The following is a 6,512-nucleotide window of genomic DNA, read 5'->3' on the forward strand; positions in this document are numbered from 1 at the left end:
TCTCTCAGAAACTGATAACATCCCAAAAGGATGAAGAGTTCAACCGATTCCTAAAGAAGATTAAGGAAATTTACGTAAAAATACCATTGATAGATGCACTGCATCAAATGCCGAAGTTCGCAAAATTCTTAAAGGGTATTTTATCTAACAAGAGGCAAAAGGGCGACTTTGAGATGGTAGCATTAACAGAAAATTACAGTGCTCTACTTATGACAAATATTCCATCGAAATTTCAGGATCCAGGGAGTTTTTCCATACCTTGCAAGATTGGTTCTGAACTCATACAGAAAGCTTTCTGCGACTTGGGAGCCAGCGTTAGCCTACTTCCGTACTCATTATGTAAGAAGCTGAGACTCCAGAACATTAAACTGACTACTATGACATTGTAATTAGCTGACCATTCATGTAGATATCCAATGGAAATAGTGGAAGACGTGCCAGTAGAAGTGGGTGGATGTATCATTCCCACATATTTCATTGTCCTGGATATGGAGGAGGATCCCAAGATACCGATCATCCTTGGAAGAGCATTCCTTGCCACAGTTGGAGCCCTCATTGATGTGAAAAGTCACAAGTTATCCTTGGAGATCGGCAAAGAAAGAATTGAATATGATTTATCTGATTCTTCTATCTGCGACCCCTCTTCTCAAGGAAATTCTAGTAAGATGAACATACACAAAGTCGATGAGTGCAGTTTCCAAGAGAGGTCCCCTTCAGCGAGCAATAAGAAATATATTTGTCCTGCACGAGTGAAACTAAAGGTGCAGACTAGAGCATTAACCCTAGGAGGAGAGCCGTGCTTCCATAGGTTTAGTCCACATTGACTGAAACGAGGTCGAGCTAAAGACCTAAAACAAACGCTTCTTAGGAGGCAACCCAAGGGTTTTTCATTTTAGTTTATCATTCCGTTTATCATTTTATTTCTCTAGTAAGTTCGAGTCGAGTACTTTTATTATTTCTTGAGCCTCCACGAGCTGGTCGTGAGCGTTTCATAGGCGTGGAGGCATCAAAGGAACCAAAATAGCGAAAGGCGAGTCACTGTGAGCTTAAAGGAGTCGACCGTGTGACCCCACACGGTTGTGCTAAGCCGACAGAGGGACAAAGGCCACGGGTCGTGCAACCTTGCACAGCCGTGTGGCCTATGCAGAGAAGAGGAGAACACGGGCCATGCCAATTGGCACGGCCCGTGCAACTTTGGTCGAGGGAAGAAAAGAATGGGTCGTGCCAATCGACACGGCCGTGCAGAAACCATACAAAACCCGACCGTGTCTATAAGACACGGTCGTGCCACCTACCCGTGTGCGCCGCCTATACCTCCAAAAGCCCTAATTTTCATCTCTTCCTCTCCCAAAAACTTTATCCTCCCACTACAGCTCCTCAAGACCCAATCTCCACTTCTAAATCTCACCTTTACTTAGATCTACATCTAGATCTAACACTTCTTCAAGCCACAAATCCGGAAAGAGAGAAGCAATCCCCCTACTTTCCTTCCTTCTCCTCCTCTCCCATCCTCAAGATCCATCTCCACAAGAAATTCCTCAAAGCCTTGCACATCATGTCACAGATCTTAAAGAGACTTCGTCGAGAAAGCGGTGGATCTGGCGAAGGAGATGCGCCGAGAGGCGACAAAGGCAAAGGGAAAGCTTCTTCTTCAAAAGGCAAAGGAAAAAAGGTGGCACATGACGAAAGTAACGAAAACAAGTTCAATATTATTTTTAGAAATCATGAACATAAAGCTAGATATGATATCATTGTCGCTAGAAAAATTATATGCACTAGATATATGGATCTCGCTACTTTGGATATGCTAGGAATTAGGGACGACGTAGATTGGATGATTAGTTCCTTAGACTGGAACGATATTATGTATGCTCATTTACCGACTTACCTCCGCCTAGTCCTTGAATTTTTTAGCTCAATTGATGTTAGATTTTCGTCTGAGGATGACTACGTAGGGGGGTCATAACTTTTAGGCTGATGAATAAAGAAGTTCGGTGAACATTAAAAGATTTTAATAATTATTTTGGTTTACCTATCGGTGGTGCTCGCATATTTGATGATGAGATTATATGGAACGAATTTTAGATGTCAAAAATCGGATCAAAGGACCTTTATGAACCCTCTAGGGCTAAAACATCCCGCATGGAAAACTCAACCTTTAGATACCTTCACCGAGTGATGAGCAAAACGATCTTTAGTCGAAGAGAGAGTGATGGGGTGGTTAGAAAGGTAGAGCTCTATTCTCTTTGGACAATGTTGAATAAAGTGGACTTTGATTCCGGATTTCATTTCTTGCAAAATTTATTGAGAGTAGCAAAAGCATCTTCGGGGATGATAGTGTTTGGTGAATTGATCACCCAAATTACATTCAATCTGGGTTGTGAGCTTGATGGATTAGAAATTATTCATGGTAATGACAAGATCGACATCGATTCTTGTCTTGCTATAAAGATGATTTGTCGAGATGAGAATGAGATTGCTTTCCCCAGGAACAATGGTTTTCCATTACCCTTTATTTGCCCAGAGCGCACTTCAATTCGTAACCCCGTAAACTGGGTGATTACTGACTTAATCCCCGAAACTGTTCCCTCCATTATAGAAGAAACCAAGTACCTCCAAGAGCCCTTGCCATCAAGATTCCCGCACTCTTCCGGATATCCGAAACCTCCTAGGCACTCTTTTGTCTATGGTACGAGACCTTCTAGATTTGATTTTTCTGACTTCCGTGCCTCCTTATACTCCCTTCATGAGAAGCAAAATACCCAACAATGATTGTTAGAGAGTCACTTCAAGTTATCTGATGACCAGTTTAGGGAGGTACAGGATCATTTTCAGTTTATTAGAGACTTCCATAGTCAGGTGACAGGGTTCGTTTGGGACTATCAGGTTGACCAGGAAAGAATGAGGAATTTTATGGATGATATGGATATCACCAGACAACAAGAAGATGTCATTTATCAATATCATCAACACCTTGGCCATCTTCCTGGTATGCCTAAATTTCCCCCGACACACATCGAGGACCCCCGTATCCCCCACCCCCGCCACCGTATTGATTTTATCGGGACGATGAAAAGTCTAAGTCTGAGGGGTGTTGTGTCTGCACAACCTAAGTCGAGTCAAGTTTTTCTTTTCTTTTTGCATATTTTATTCGCATTTTATTAGCTTCATATTTTTATTTGCACTTTGCTTTGTTTATTTGTATTTTATTCGTTTCACAGTTCTATTTTTGCATCTCATTTGTACTTTCTTACTTTCATTTTTAAAGCATATTTGAGAACATCAAATCTTCTACTTTTTTTGCTACTTGTCCGATAGCAAAATGTTTAGCATTTTCTTAGTTCATGTGTTGTCAAGATAGTGTTAGTATATTTGGTGTATCTCTTTTCTCTATCTTTAGTAGCATGAAATAAGCTAAGTATTATATGGTGTTTGGTATAAGTTTTGGACTAACCTTAAGGATCTTATTTTCACTACACTTAAGTACTTAAGCATGAATAGTAGAAATATTTTTGAAATAGTTATGATTCATCCAAATTATTTAGTACTTTTGCTCCCATGGTGTTTTCTTATTTACATTTTGGTTACTGGATAACCTCGGATTATGGAGGCTCATTTGGAAAAATCTAAATCACAACATATGCATCCCGCATGTGTGATTAGTGCTACACTATAGGAGAAAAAAAAGGAAAAAAAATGAATAAGGGATAAAAAACAGTTGTCGTGAGTGGAAACTAACAATTCACCCCTTTGAGACCGAGTTAGGTTACTAGGGAAATGAATGTTATGTTTCCCTTAATTCCGAGTAGTATCCTTTGAGACATTGTGTAATTTAAGGAAAACGAACCAAGTGTGTGGCAGGTAAGTGTCTATCACCGAAAACATTAGGAACTCAATTGTATGACGACTTAACTAGGACAGAGAATTGAAACTTGAAGAGTTTGAGTTACTTATTGCACCGAGCACAAAGAACTTATATTAGGTCATACTTAGGTTACTCCACAATTATGCTTATCAATGAAACTAGTTGATAGAGTTAGACGAATGCATTAGGATTATGAAACACTGCCAGGCGCTCATGAACATAGTTTGCAGTATTTTGCTTGAGGATAAGCAAAGATTCAAGTCTAGGGGTGTGATTTGCGTAAATATTATGATCGTTTATACATGTTTTAACGCACATTCACTTGCTTTATACGTATATATTCTTTGCATGATCGCCTCTTTTATCATGTACTCATCATATATACTCTTTTGTTCGAATATCTGCACTTTGTTTAGTTTTGTGCTGACAGAGACAACTTTCGGTGCAAAAATAGTGATTGTCGACGCACCGAAACGAGCCAGAGAACACGTCCGTGCAACCTCGCACGGTCGTGTGGCCAAACAAAAGAAGAGTAGTGCACGGCCGTGCGGCCAACCAGAGGCAGATCAGAGCATGGCCGTGCAAACTTGCGCGATCGTGCCCACCCCCATGACCAAAGCCAAGTAAGGAACGACCGTGCAACCTTGCACAGCCGTGTCCCAGGAGCCGAGCCCGAAGTTCACATGGTCGTGCCAATTGGCACGACCGTTCAGTGCAGCCAGAGACAAGAAAGGGCACAACCGTGCCATATTGGCACGGTCGTGCCGTCGCAACCGCGCCCTAGCTTATAAAAGGGTTTTAACCCTTTTCCTCAGGAGGAAACGAGCCGGGAGCGAGCCGTTAGAGAGGGAATCACCTTGGTGTCGTTTCACGTCGTCCAGGACCTCCGTCCAGCGATCCTTCATCACTACATCGACTCCAAAAGCAAAGGATTGGATCCAAAGATCACTCGTCGTCGTTGAATAAACATCCTTTCTCTTTCTCTCTCCTTGTTTGTGATTGTATGCTTAATTACATCATGTCTTTGGGGTTTTCTCCGGCGTCTATGGAGTAGATTCCTTGTTCTAGGATTAGGGAGTAGTTGTGGATCGGTTTGATGTAAGACTCGTATTTATGCTTATATTCATTGGATGATTTCACTTGCTTTGTTTCAATTGTGTATTAATTGATTGTGTAGGAATTGCTAACCTCGTAGAGAGATTATCTTAGATCATACATCTGAGGGGCCCTAGTGACAGGGGTAACCCTTTCACAGACATCTAAGGTATTTCCTAGAAAGGAGAGACAACTTCTCTGCAAGGAAGTAAGAGATCAAATCAAATCCTTACTTCTATCCTTAATTACATCAATTAGAGTTGTGTTCTTGTGATCTACCGAGGCACCCTAGTGACAGGGGTTAACCGTAACAGGATTTCACAAGGATCTTCTTTATTTAGTGCTTAAGGATAGTAGTTTTAGCTTCCGGTGAATGCATGTTGATGGACAATGAGTAAAGGATAGTACGTGATACATCAATACCACCACAACGAAACCGAACTCCTAGAACTCTTCATAAGCCAAGTAAATTACTCTCTCTTCACTAGTTCTCGTTTCCACTTCTCATTCTCTTTTCTTTAGATAACTCACAACCATCGATAGTTTAGCTAATCTTAAGTAAACCATTGCTAGTGCTTATAACCAATCCTCGTGGGATCGATAATCTTTATTACTGACGACAAATCCGTGCACTTGCAGAATCGTAACAACAGTTAAGAGGGAGAATCCTATCTTGGATCTAAAAGGTAAAATTATAAATTCAAATTTTCATATAACTTGTTTTAAGTGTAGGGAGAGAAGTTACTATAGAAACAAGTGCACTATAGAAACAAGTGCCCTACTCTTAAAGTTACTAAACACTTTTTCCAAAGTTGGTCAGCTCCAGCTCGATGTTTGGGTAGCTTCTTAGCAGTAGATGAGCATGGCAATGTCGCAACGAAGTTGTAGCAAGTAGTCGAAGCGTTCAGAAGTCCAATCAGAAGTACAGATGACCGTATGAGTGTTGTATTTTGAAGCTTGGTTGAGTCCCCCTTATAAAGGGTGTGGAAGGTGCCTTCCATGCGACAAACTCTATCCCGACTTCGTTGCACCTTATCTGCGATGAGATCCAAAATTTATCTCATGGATGGTGCCTTCAAAGCACTAAAGGCGCCTTCTATGAACAGTTCCAAGATGCTTTCAGTGATTGAAGACTTCTTCCATGAAGGCACCTTCCATCCCTTGGAAGGTGCCTCAGATACTGTTCATCCGAGGCTTTTTGTGCTCTTCTTATCCTGCAAAGTATGTTAATCCAATAAACCAAATAATAACCTGCAAGATAAGTTTTAACACAATAATATTAAGTAGTAATTTGACCCTGTCTCTCAGAGACTAGGATCTAGTCAAGGTCTCAGTTTAGGGATTTGAAATGGTCCTAAACTGAACTGACACCTATTACCTCTCACTCGGGACACGTCCTCACCGAGTCACTCTTCTTTAGTGACTTACCTTTACTTACCAACTTGTAGTCAGTTTGATTAACCTCTTGGCCCATCAGGTCTTCATGTCAGTTGTCAGGTCCGCAAATCTAACTGAACTTCTGTCGATTGTCCACCGAACTTCCTGCCAGATA

Source organism: Zingiber officinale, chromosome 4A (genome assembly GCF_018446385.1).
Source record: "Zingiber officinale cultivar Zhangliang chromosome 4A, Zo_v1.1, whole genome shotgun sequence".
NCBI classification, from domain to species: domain Eukaryota; kingdom Viridiplantae; phylum Streptophyta; class Magnoliopsida; order Zingiberales; family Zingiberaceae; genus Zingiber; species Zingiber officinale.